Genomic DNA, 14,175 nt, shown 5'->3' with positions numbered 1-14,175 from the left:
GATTTTTTTTTTTCAAATGATATGAGCATACAGTACTTGTATCTGTACCAGCAGTGGCTTTATTTGTGTTCTACAATTGGACAGATTTTCTTTGCTTTAGGCTCACTGATTTTGAGTTAATATTCTATAAGAGGAACAGGAGCTCAAGCAGTGAAAAATTAGGTGCTGGTACTCAGCTCCAGTGAGCTCCTGCTCAAGTCAAGCACTGCATGTACAGCACATAATTTTCCAAGAGACGAAGTGTAAATACGTATTACAATAAAAAAAAATGTGCATATCGTTTAAGGTAATAAATATGCTGTTCTGTTAAAGTTATGCACACACTACATGTAGAAGGGCCTAACTCCACTCACATCTCTCAGCTGTCTGTGCATTGCCCTGATGCCTTTAGTTTCTGGCCATTTTTTTTTTAGCTTCTTAAAAAAATACACAACTGTAGTGTCCAAATGGGCCAGCATCCCTGTGGAACGCACTACTTTGTAGAGTCTATGCCCTGATGAATGCCCTGTTTCGCCCTTGTAAAAAAAACACACAAAAAACGCAGCAGATCAGCTCGTGAAACGCACACTAGGCACTGATTAGACCAGCAAGCTGTCAATCGGCAGTGTAGCCTAGTGGTTAGAGCGTTGGACTAGTAACCAGAAGGTTGCGAGTTCAAACCCCCGAGCTGACAAGGTACAAATCTGTCGTTCTGCCCCTGAACAGGCAGTTAATCCACTGTTCCCAGGCCGTCATTGAAAATAAGAATTTGTTCTTAACTGACTTGCCTGGTTAAATAAAGGTTAAAAAAAAACTTACAAACTTACAAATTGTAGGAAGAGGGGATTGCCATAAATAAATATGCAGCTCCAGAAATTGGTCCCGGCGGGAGCGCAGGACACTGTGCTAGTTTAGCCAGCTAGTCCTAAGGAGGACTCCGTGTCAGGAACGGTTTTCTCCTGAACACTGTGCAAGCTAGTTAGCAAGCTATGCACATGATGTCGCTAGCTCTAGTTAGTTTGCTAGCACAAAGTGTTGCCCCAGCCTCCCACCTGCTGTGCTAGGGTAAGGAGGGGATGACCCATAGACGGTGTTCTTCGCCCCCCTGTCTGTTGGGCACTGTTTTCCCACAGTTCTGTTAACGACGGTGAGGGCAGGCGGGAGCAAAGGACACTACCGGTATCGCTCATGCTAGCTAGCAAGAATAACGTAGGTGTGGACGAAACAATTCAGATAATACTTTTATTGTCCGTTTGACCCACATTCAAAAGCGTCACACAAGCATGATCCAAAGATTAGGCAGAGACTCATTTAAAGGATAATAGTTGGGCCAAATTGAACCTCAAAATGTCATGGATGAGGAGGACAAGCGATCTCTTACCATTAAGGCCTGGCTGGAAAACAGACAGTCCCTCAGAGATTTTTTTAATAAGGACTCTTACCTTAGTTGTGGCCGGAGGGATGTCTGGGTTTTAGCCGAGTGAAAAGGGTCAAGAAGTAAGGTTGCTCTCATCTGGGTCACGGCACCAAATGTTGTTCACACTCATATTCGTCATGTGTATTGAAGGCTGAGCTTCTTCAAATTACTAAGATATTGCATAATTAGAATGCTATCTGAAAGCTGCTAATAAATTACCATTCACCATACTGTCAACACTCATTAAATGTGACCTCAACTGATAGACCCTGTCTTTGTTACTTTCACTAGTCTCCATATCTGTTTCCTTCAACTCAGTTCCTTCTACTCTTTTCAATAGGAAAGCCCTCTCAATCACTACTTCTAATACACACAGATCACTTTCAAACAATGTTCTGCTTTTACCCCTTTTGTACCAAGAGCTACAAACAAACAAAACATGATAATTTCTGTTCACTTGGATGCCACTGTCCCCTTTTCCTTTCTCCTTATTGGAAGTTATTATCTGTATTTTAGTCTACCCTAACAATGTTACTGTATATATTTATGACCAATTTCACTTTATTCTTCACACTCATTGAAAGTCCTGGGGTTGCTTCTCAGCCAAGGGAGTGGGCTCACTCGCAATTTTGCCTACTGGCAGCAATATCCTTGCCTGTGAAGCTGTTTTTGTGCAAAGCAATGATGACAGCACGTGTTTCCTTGCAAGTAACCATGGTTGACAGAGGAAGAACAATGATTCCAAGCACCACCCTCCTTTTGAAGCTTCCAGTCTGTTATTTGAACTCAATCAGCATGACAGAGTGATCTTCAGCCTTGTCCTCGTCAACACTCACACCTGTGTTAACAAGAGAATCACTGACATGATGTCATCACTCTTCATAACATTCTGGAGTATATGCAAATTGCCATCATACAAACTGAGGCAGCAGACTTTGTGAAAATTAATATTTGTGTCATTCTCAACTTTTGGCCTCGACTGTCCACCAGGGTACACCACAAATTAGTTTACATTTTCTAATGTTTGTTCGCTATCTACTAGCCAATATTGCTACTCTGATGTACAGCAAACGTTTATGCTTGGTGTCTGCTAAATGGCTGGGACATTTTGGAGCACACTTATGTTAGACACATAAATGCATCTATGTATTTTCTCTGTAAACTGATTTGCATTTCTGCGGTGAGGTGGGGCTAACTAAATGAGAAATGGCAATCCAGGAGAAATGGAAGTACAGCATACTTTGTGATATCAAATGCCTTATTTTCGTACACTTTAAGATTGGGTATGCAACCAAGCTCACATGAAACCTGTGCAGGACCTTCAAGCTCTTCCACACCAATCTCAAAAAACAATTTCTGTATGGACCTCGCTTTGTGGACGGGGGCATTGTCATGCTGAAACAGGAAAGGGCCTTCCCCAAACTGTTGCCAGAAAGTTGGAAACACAGAATCATCTAGGATGTGACTGTCTACTGTAGCATTAAGATTTCCCTTCACTGGAACTAAGGGGCCTAGCCCAAACCATGAAAAACAGACCCACACCATTATTCCTCCTCCACCAAACGTTATAGTTGGCACTATGCATTTGGGAAGGTAGCATTCTCCTGGCATCCGCCAAACCCAGATTCGTCCGTCGGACTGACAGGTGGTAAAGCGTGATTCATCACTCCAGAAAACATCCACTGCTCCAGAGGCCAATGGAGGTGAGCTTTACACCACTCCAGCCGATGCTTGGCATTGCACGTGGTTAGGCTTGCGTGTGGCTGCTCTGCCATGGAAACCCATTTCATGAAGCTCACGATTAACAATTGTTGTGCTGACGTTGCTTCCAAAGGCAGTTTGGAACTTAGTAGTGAGTGTTGCAACCTGAGGACAGATGATTTTTCAGCACTCGACGGTCCCGTTCTGTGAGCTTGTGTGGCCTACCACTTCGGGGCTGAGCCGTTGTAGCTCCTTGATGTTTCCACTTCACAATAACAGCCCTTACAGTTGAGCAGGGCAGCTCTAGCAGGGCAGAAATTTGACAAACTGACTTGTTGGAAAGGTGGCATCCTATGAAGGTGCCACGTTGAAAGTCACAGAGCTTTTCAATAAGGCAATTCTACTGCCAATGTTTGTCAATGGAGATTGCATGGCTGTGTGCTCGGTTTTATACATCTGTCAGCAACGGTTGTGCCTGAAATAGCCAAATCCACTAATTTGAAGGGGTTTCCACATACTTTTGTATGAAATAGTGTATGTAGGACGCGACCTGCAGGACTTTTTGCCACATTCAACATAAAAAAATATAAAGGCAAATCTATTTGTGACAGCCCTTTCACAGACCCTCCTTCACAACCAGACAACAAACCATTCCACTACTGGAGTATCATTCCAGTTAGGTCTCTGGTATGCAAGCTGCATCTGCTGAGTGACTATACCGAACACACTTAATTTTAATGGGGAAAAGAGGGTTGCACGTACAGTTGAAGTCGGAAGTTTACACAAACTTAGGTTGGAGTCACTAAAACTCGTTTTTCAACCACTCCACAAATTTCTTGTTAACAAACTATAGTTTGGGCAAGTCGGTTAGGACCTACTTTGTGCATGACACAAGTCATTTTTCCAACAATTGTTTACAGACAGGTTATTTAACTTATAATTCACTGTATCACAATTCCAGTGGGTCAGAAGTTTACATATACACTAAGTTGACTGTGCCTTTAATTAAACAGCTTGGCAAATTCCAGACTATTTTTTCATGGCTTTAGAAGCTTCTGATAGGCTAATTGACATAATTTGAGTCAATTGGAGGTAAACCTGTGGATATATTTCAAGGCCTACCTTCAAACTATTTGCTTGACATCATGGGAAAATCTAAATAAATCAGCCAAGACCTCAGAAAAAGAATTGTAGACCTCCACAAGTCTGGTTCATCCTTGGGAGCAATTTCCAAACGCCTGAAGGTACCACGATCATCTGTACAAACAATGGTGCGCAAGAATAAACACTATGGGACACACAGCTGTCATATTGCTCAGGAAGGAGACGTGTTCTGTCTCCTAGAGATTAACATACTTTGGTGTGAAAAGTGCAGATCAATCCCAGAACAACAGCAAAGGACCTTGTGAAGATGCTGGAGGAAACAGGTACAAAAGTATCTATATCCACAGTAAAACGAGTCCTATATCAACATAACCTGAAAGGCCGCTCAGCAAGGAAGAAGCCACTGCCATAAAAAAGACAGACTATGGTTTGCAACTGCACGTGGGGACAAAAATTGTACTTTTTGGAGAAATGTCCTCTGGTCTGATGAAACAAAAATAGAACTGTTTGGCCATAATGACCATCGTTATGTTTGGAGGATAAAGGGGAGGCTTGCAAGCCGAAGAACACTATCCCAACCGTGAAGCACGGGGTGGCAGCATCATGTTGTGGGGTGCTTTGCTGCAGGAGGGACTGGTGCACTTCACAAAATAGATGGCATCATTGAGGTAGGAAAATGTAGATATGTAGATATATTGAAGCAACATCTCAAGACATGAGTCAGGAAGTTGAAGCTTGGTTGCAAATGGGTCTTCCAAATGGACAATGACCTCAAGCATACTTCCAAAGTTGTGGCAAAATGGCTTAATGACAACAAAGTCAAGGTATTGGAATGGCCATCACAAAGCCCTGACCTCAATCCTATAGAAAATGTGTGGGCAGAACTGAAAAAGCTTGTGCGAGCAAGGAAGCCTACAAACCTGACTCAATTACACCAGCTCTATCAGGAGGAATGGGCCAGAATTCACCCAATTTATTGTGAGACGCTTGTGGAAGGCTACACAAAACATTTGACCAAAGTTAAACAATTTAAAGGCAATGCTACCAAACACTAATTGAGTGTATGTAAACTTCTGACCTACTGGGAATGTGATGAAAGAAATAAAAGCTGAAATAAATCACTCTCTACTATTATTCTGACATTTCACATTCTTAAAATAAAGTGGTGTTCCTAACTGACCTAAGACATGGAATTTTTACTAGGATTAAATGTCAGGAATTGTGAAAAAACTGAGTTTAAATGTATTTGGCTAAGGTGTATGTAAACTTCCGACTTCCACTGCATACACTACTATAGTAGCTGACTGTTGAATTATGGTTGCTTTACTGTGACTTGGTTATGCTACTGTGTGCCTGTGGTCAAGAAAGGCATGTTATTATATTTTGTGGCATTGCCCATTGTCGATATGCTGTAAGTGTGTGAATGAGATTAAAACATGAACACACATTGAAAACTAGTTGGCTTCGGCTGTTCAAACACAGAGGCATGGCAGTGCCACTCATAGTCCTACTTCCACTGAGTGTACAAAACCTTAAGACCACCCTCCTAGTATTGAGTGAAGTTTACAATCATCATAAATATTCATAGTTGATATTTCTGCATATTGTATCTGTGTTTACAGGTCTCTATATCCATGCTTTAAGATGTCCTTTTTGTGATCAAATTTTTATTGAGTTCACCCAACAACAAATTATTTATACAAATTAAAAATAAAATCTACATAACACACAGTAAACACCACACAATGTTATACATGCAGCTCCAGCCCTTGAAAATTCACAGAAGTAAAATACAATTGAATGTGAAATGTGGTCAAGCCTCCCACCCATCTCCTACCAACAGCCCGTAACAAGCTTCTCAAAAAGTAGAGATGGTCAAAAACAAACAAAAGATGTAAGTAATCCTCCGCAATAAGGGACCACTGGTAGGCTATCTCTGATCACTGGTAGGCTAAATTGTGCTATTATGCATTCCAAATTAACAATATTCTGCATAACATTAATCCAGTAAATTGCAAGAGCCCGCCCCGAATTCCACCATAACCATATCCTATCCCAATCAGAGGTTAATCCCATCCTCTCTGACTCTGTCTCCCATACAACCTCCATGCGTCATTTCTTATATGTCTTCCCTGTATCTCTGCTACTAGCCCTCTTGAACTCCTATCTGGACCTATCCAGGCTGCCATTTGGGTGTTCTGACAAGGGCATATTCCAGGGTACACCATAAGCTTTCATTGCTGACCTGAAGTGCAGATACAGAAAGCCAATCTCACTATAAATGTCCTTCAAAACATAAACATCTTTTGAAGACCACGAGGTCTGTGTGAAAAGATGCCCACCTGTCAATAAATGGAAATTGTTCCATAATGGATATAACTGATGGAATTTTGTCTGATGACCTATGACCTTTTCCACCCTCTTCCATATATTCAAGGAATTCAGAATTATGCTGCCTAAAATATTTTCTATCATCCCCAGCAAATACTAACTTGTCTAGTCTATTCGGTTTAACCAGAGCAGATTCAATAGCTCTCCAAGGTAAAACTGATTGACGGTCCAGCCACACTCGTAATGCTCTTATTTGAAAAGCCCAATAATAGAAATTGAGATTCGGAACAGCTAATCCTCCTGTGCATTTCGAAGCAGCATAGTAGTGATTTTGATCCTAACCCGCTTTCCACCCCATATAAAGTTGTGCATGTACTTCTTTTATAAACGTTGGAGGTGGCGACAAAGGGATCATGAAGAATAAAAAGTTAACCCGGGGCAAGATATTCATTTTCACTGTGATAACTCTGCCCTGTAACGATACAGTTAGATTAGTCCACCTCTGCAAATCCGCCTTCATTTTTTGCAAAATGCCACAGAAGTTCTCTCTAAAACATTTTGATAGAGTAGGATGTATTTTAACCCCCAAATAAGTAAAGCTGGTGCTTATTGATACAAAAGAAGGTGACTGAGCATTCTTAGCTGCTTCCTTTATAGGAAATAACATAGATTTGGTTAAATATATATCCACCCAGCTCTTTAGACTCAAACAACTGAAGTACATGAGAGAGAGAGGACCCAACATCGGAGAGGAACAGAAGGATGTCATCTGCATAAAGTGAGATAAAGTGTGTAGACTCATAAATTGCAATTGGAGAGAGTCATATTAAAAGCATATTAAAAGCAAGGACAATCCTTGTTGAGATCCGCGTTTTAATGGAAATGGGGACAATTTACAGCTGCCAGTAGGGTCATTATATCATGTTTTTATCATAGAGATGAAATTAGGGCCGAACAAAAACTTCTACAAAACCATCCATAAATATCCCCATTCTAACCGGCCGAATGCCTTTTCAGCATCGAGTGACAAAACAGTGCAGTCATGAGGTAAACTCTAAGCAATGTCAATAACATGCAATAACCTGCGTACATTATATGCAGCCAATCTCCCTTTAACAAAGCCAGTTTGGTCATGGTGTATTAACTTACCAAGAGATCAATACGCATGGCCAATACTTTTGCATACAACTTTGCATCCCTACAAAATCAGGGAGAAAAGGTGGTAACAATAACATTCATGCGGGTCTTTTCCATTCTTCAGTAACAGAGTAATTAAAGCAATGTTCTGGTCTCTATGAAGTGACCCAGGCTCAATAGCATAATTAACGGAGTCCACAATCAGGGGAGCAACTTCATCCCATAGAACCAGATGTGGTTCAGGAGGGATCCCATCAAGCCTGGGAGATTTCCCTTTTTGTAGAGTCCTGACCACATCCCCTAGCTCTTCTAAGGTTATGGGTTGTTCCAGCAGCTCACTGTCTAATAAATCCAATTTAGGTAAAGCCAAATTTTGCATAAATAATTTGCACCTTTGCATATCAAGTGTAGCTTCTAAACAGTAAAGGGCACTATAAAACCGTCATTTATTGCTTTATGCTCTGTGACTACTTGCCCATCACTTGCCCATCACTTGAACGTATAGCATTAATTGATGCCTTAGAGATTGCTTGCTCTGCGGCTGAAGCAGAATGAGTCCAAGGTCTGTACCCATCAAAAATATTTTTTTCTGTTTAGTTCACCGCATAATAAATTCAGCTTTTTGCAATGAGTGTGCATTGAATTTGCCTCTCAATGCTAGGAGTTTATATGATCCGTCTGCTCTTTCTCCAACGGTCAACCTCTGTCTCAATCTCTGTGTATCACTTATTCGTGGAAGAGTTTAATGTAGAAGAAAATGCTATACAATTGCTTCAAATAAAACATTTAGTTGCTTCCCATAATGTCTAAGGACTCTCACACTGCTCCCTATTGATTACCAAACATTTCTCCAGCTGTTGATTAATCTGCGTAGTAAATCCTGGGTTCAACAACAAATAATGATTGATTGAAAAGCCATATACGAACTCAAGGATACTTATTAAAAAGGGTTTTTGTGCCCATCACAGGAGAGTGATCAGATATAAAAATGAGCAACATCTCCAATGTTGATATATTTTCAATCAGTGAAGGTGTGACAGATCATATTCTAGAATTTGCTATAGTTTTATGTCAAGAAGAGTAAAATGAGTTAGCTTTGACCTGGTCCTTATGCATCCACCATAGGTCTATTAAATTCAGTTCTGTAATAAATGTTCTCAGAGCAAGGGAGCAGGAAGAGAATCCTGACTATTTGAGGATCTTTCTGGCGTTGGGTTAATCGTTGCATTAAAATCTCCCCCCACCATGAGATGACCGTCATGGAACTGAAGCTAAAAGTCGCCTATGGAAGCCAAGAACATGCTGTCATATTCATTTGGGCTGTAAATTGAAACTAAAAAAAAGTTTTGCATGATTCACGGTCACCCATACATAAAAAAATCGCCCCCACAAGAATAATTTCCCGAGAGCTCGACAGAGATCTGGAGTTTTCTGTCCACCAAAATCAGTACTCCCTTTTGATTTATTTGCAGCACGTGAATGGGCAATTAGTTTATAGCGTCTGTTTTGGAATCTGTGTTCATCTTTATCCAGCAAATGAGTTTCCTGAATCAATGCAATGGATACTTGCTTGCGGTGTAGATATTCGAAACATCATGTGTGATTGGTGCATTCAAACCCATTAAATTAAAGCTCACCACATTCAAATCAGTCATTGGGATATGTACATTAGATTGACATCAGTGATTGGCGGGCCTGGCTGTGAATGTGAAACAGTAGCTGACCAAAAAGATAACAAAACAAAAACAATGCATGTACTGTAATGACTAAAATAGGCATGAAGTGTTGACAATAACAAATACAGTATATACAACAAAGAGTGCCCAACTTGGCTCTAAGAATGGCTAGCATAGAATCTCTGGGCAAAAAAACAAAACAATCAATCAATTATATTGAAAACTCAAATATTTGATTCTGAATGAAAATTCAGACAATGTTGGCTAACGTTACCTTATCAATCCAGTACGACAGACTCTGTTAAATAAATGCCAGAAGGGCTAGACCATTTTTTTGTTGGGTGTGCTTGACACACAAAAATACTTTCTTAATAAAAACATTTGAGCTCATATCATGAAAATATATATATATTTGCACAATTTCTTTGTCAAACTAATCTATAATGAGTTTTTGGCTGATGAGTGGGCAATGACAGAATTGCTGCAGCAAATGTCACAAAAAAAACCTGCAAAATCCTGGATGGACTGACATGCACAGGCACTCATTTGCAATACAGCCTAAGTTGTTACCTTGGCTTTTATAACATATAAGGCTTAAGCAGGCAGACAGACAGGCAGAAAACAAAAAAAAACACAGAATTACAGCAGAGAAGATGCTGAGACAGATAGACAGCGCAGCATGGAGGCAAAAACAATAGCTAGAGCAGAGGCACTGCCTTCAGACATTTCCAGAGTTTCTTGTGTCACAGCCTGAATTTAAAATTGATTAAAATTGAGATTTTGTGTCATTGGCCTACACGCAATTATGTTTTTAGACATTTTTACAAATAAATTAAAGCTGAAATGTCTTGAGTCAATATGTATTCAACCCCTGTGTTATGGCAAGCCTAAATAAGTTCAGGAGTAAACATTTGCTTAACAAGTCACATAATAAGTTGCATGGACTCACTGTGTGCAATAATAGTGTTTAACATGATTTTTGAAAGACTACCTCATCGCTGTACCTCACACATACAGATAATTGTAACGTCCCTCAGTCGAGCAGTGAATATCAAACAGATTTAAACTCAGTTGCCAGAGAGGAAGAAAACCACTCAGGGATTTCATGATGAAGCCAATGGTGACTTTAAAACTGTTACATAGTTTAATGGTTGTAATAGGAGAAAACTGAGGATGGATCAACAACATTGGGCGGCAGGGTAGCCTAGAGCGTTGGATTGGTAACCGAAAGGTTGCAAGTTCAATTCCCCGAGCTGACAAGGTACAATTCTGCCCCTGAACAGGCAGTTAACCCACTGTTCCTAGGCCGTCATTGAATACAAGAATTTGTTCTTAACTGACTTGCCTAGTAAAATAAAAAAAATAAAAAAAATTGTAGTTACTCCACAATACAAACCTAAATGACAGATTGAAAAGAAGGAAGCCTGTACAGGCTAAAAAAAATCAATAAAAAACATGATTTTTTTTGCAATAAGGCACTAAAGTGAAAACTGCAAGACATGTGGCAAAGAAATATCCTGAATACAAAGCATTATGTTTGGTGCAAACACTTCACTGAGTACCAATCGTCCTATTTCCAAGCATGGAGATGGCCGATGGGTATGCTTGTCATCGGCAAGGATTGCAGAGTTGTTTTAGGATAAAAAGAAACAGAATAGAACTAAGCACAGGCAAAATCCTAGAGGAAAACCTCAGTCTGCTTTCCAACAGACACTGGGAAACAAATTCACCTTTCAGCGGGACAATAACCTAAAACATAAGGCCATATATACACTGGAATTGCTTCATTGAGTTAGCGACGTGTACAGTGATGTGGGCTGGTGTGGATAAAATTCCAGGGCCGAATTCTTGTCCCAGTCTGCCCCTGGGTTAAACTTTGGAACTCAGGGTAAAACACTAAGGTAATACTTTTGATTGTTCAAAGTGAGTATTGTGATCTGATTACTTTCACTTCAAACACCCAGATTTAAAAAAAAAATTTTTTTAAACGTGCACCTAATCGGATTATTTAATTTAGTTCAATTTGGAGACTAGTGAGAGCATGAAAATCCTATAGTTCACATGTTCTCTTCATGGTCTGTGTGAGAGCATACACAGGGTTGGTTCCAAACTAACTTTTTCCCATTAACTAATTTTGGTTGCACCAAAATTCACTCAATAGAAAAATTAGAAGCTTAATCGTATTATAGAGTGATTCAAAGTACTTCATTAAGAAGTGGTCCTTTGTACTTTAGCTGGTAGAGCATGGTGCTTGTAATACCAAGGTAGTGGGTTCAATTCCCGGGATCACCCATGTAAGTATGCATGACTGTAAGTCACGTTGGATAAAAGCGTCTGCTAAATGGCATATATTAAGTGTACTAGAGTACTACAGTTTTATTTATTAGGATCCCCATTAGCCTACGGCCACCAATGGCGACAGCAAGTCTTACACTGCATTCTGAAAGTATTCAGACCCCTTGACTTTTTCCACATTTTGTTACATTACAGCCTTATTCTAAAATCGATTCAATTGTTTTATTCAAACTACACACAATACCCCATAATGACAATGCTCCGTTCATCTTTCCCTCAATCCTGACTAATCTCTCAGTTCCTGCCGCTGAAAAATATCCCCAAAGCATGATGCTGCCACCACCAGGTTTCCTCTAGATGGGATGCTTGGCATTAAGGCCAAAGAGTTGAATCTTGTTTCTCATTGTTTGAGTCATTTAGGTGCCTTTTGGCAAATTCCAAGCGGGTTGTCATGTGCCTTTTACTGAGGAGCGGCGTCCGTCTGGCCACTCTACCATAAAGGCCTGATTGGTGGAGTGCTGCAGAGATGGTTGACCTTCTGGAAGATTCTCCCATCTCCACTTAGGAACTCTGGACCCCATTGGGTTCTTGGTCACCTCAATCAAATGTATTTATAAAGCCCTTTTCACACCAGCAGATGTCACAAAGTGATATACATAAACCTAGCCTAGAACCCCAAACAGAAACCAATGCAGATGTAGAAGCATGGTGGATAAGAAAAACTCCCTAGAAAGAAACCTAGAGAGGAACCAGGCTCTGAGTGGTGGCCAATCCTCTTCTGGCTGTACCTGACCAAAGCCCTTCTCCCCGATTCCTCAGTTTGGCTGGGCGACCAACTCTAGGAAGAGTCTTGGTGGTTCCAAACAACTTCCATTTAAGAATGATGGAGGCAACTGTGTTCTTGGGGACCTTCAACACTGCAGACATATTTTTGTACCCTTCCCCAGATCTGTACCTCAACACAATCCTGTCTCGGAGCTCTACGGACTATTCCTTTGACCTCGTGGCTTGGTTTTTGCTGACATGCAGTGTCAACTGTGGGACGGTATATAGACAGGTGTGTGCCTTTCCAAACCATGTCCAATCAATTGAATTTACCACAGTTCCAATCAAGTTGTAGGATTATCAATGGAAAAAGGATGCACCTGAGCTCAATTTTGATTCTCATAGCAAAGGGTCTAAATACTTATGCAAATAAAGGTATTTATTTTTTCATAAATTTGCTAACACTTCTAGCAAAACTTTCTAAACTTTTTCACTTTGTCATTATGGGGTAGTGTGTGTGTAGATAAAAAAAAAAAAAAATCGAATCAATTTTAGAATATGGCTGTAACGTAACAAAATATGGAAAAAGACAAGGGGCCTGAATATTTTCAGTATGCACTGTATTTAAAAACATTAACATGTGGTGTGCATCTGTCAGTTAGTACATACACACAAGTAGGTCACATGGGGAGAAGCATTGTGCTGTGAGGTGTTGCTTTAAAATTGTATGGTTCAATAAATTGTTTAACCTAACATGTTTTAGCAGGAATGCATGATTCAAGATACTTTGATGTGCAACATCAGTGATTGTCATGCAATATTTTACTGTCAAAATAGGGTTTATTCATTTGGGGCTAATTCACCACCTGAGGAAGAGGTGAGCTAAATCACTAACTCTAAATTTAGCCATGCAATTGATGTCTAACAGTACATTTTATGTGTAGGCCAATGCACTCACCATGAATGGCTTATAGATAACTCAATGGTTCATAAATAAAATGTAGACCTACAGAAAGCTGGGACTCTTCAACTGGAACAACAGTGGTTACTTTCAAAAGTGTGTTTTCCCAGTGATTGAATTGCACAATCAGAAAGCATCTTTCTCTCCTGCTACTCATAGCACAGAAAGTGCACTGTAAACAGCAGAAACTCTGTAGTGGGCATACTCGCTTAGACAATGGTTGAAACCATTGGTCTAAATGGCTAGCTGCTATCTTTTCTCATAGGCCATGATGCTTAGGACAGCCAGCTGAGCAGAAAATTATATCAGTTAACGAATCAACCTATCAGAGACCTTAAATGGTAGACCCACCATCCAATCGCATGTTACCCATGGTCTAAGTGGTATGTGCCAATATATTTTTACATGATGCTACTACGTGACAATAAAACATTGCTGACGACATGCTGTTGTCAACTACAAGAAATTTGGCCTGTTGTGGTGGAATGATCCACTGAAGTGATGTTGACATATGGCGTCTGCAAGTTTCAATCCCCTTTGGGGAAAGATTTTAATATGGAGAAAACCCTCCACTGCTGGTCCATGAGTGAAGTAGCAGATGATCAACATGCTTATAAAACCTTGTACACGTCTTAAGTAATTTCATCTGAGTGACTCCAAGAAGCTCCTTTCATTATTGATGTACTACAACAGGTTGCCTGCTCTTCAATCCACAACTAAAAGGTTATAGCAAGAAGGATACTATCTGGTGTGAATGTGTGCAACGTTCAACCTATTTAAAGACCATCTAGTAGGCTTGCCTATATCAA

The sequence above is a fragment of the Oncorhynchus masou genome, chromosome 5 (genome assembly GCF_036934945.1).
Source record: "Oncorhynchus masou masou isolate Uvic2021 chromosome 5, UVic_Omas_1.1, whole genome shotgun sequence".
Lineage (NCBI taxonomy): Eukaryota > Metazoa > Chordata > Actinopteri > Salmoniformes > Salmonidae > Oncorhynchus > Oncorhynchus masou.
The sequence above is the reverse complement of the archived record's forward strand: the minus strand, read 5'-3'. Positions refer to the sequence as shown.